Genomic DNA, 254 nt, shown 5'->3' on the forward strand with positions numbered 1-254 from the left:
CATGGATTTGAATAAACTATGTCCATCGGACCAATGGCTGACAGGGGGTGGGGGGTAGTCAGGGGGCAGGGCCTATCATCAGGTACTAAGGGGGTGGGGAGGGGTGATTGATGGTCTCCCCCCGCAAATGTCCCTGCCCTGGGTGGCTTCTGAGGGTGATTGATGCATTTGGTTGTCAGTAGGGTTCAGAGTGAATGCCCCCCTACCATCCCTCTAGGATCCCCCCTGTAGCAGACAGGCCTCAACCAGCTTCA

This window comes from Alligator sinensis, unplaced genomic scaffold (genome assembly GCF_000455745.1).
Source record: "Alligator sinensis unplaced genomic scaffold, ASM45574v1 scaffold553_1, whole genome shotgun sequence".
Lineage (NCBI taxonomy): Eukaryota > Metazoa > Chordata > Crocodylia > Alligatoridae > Alligator > Alligator sinensis.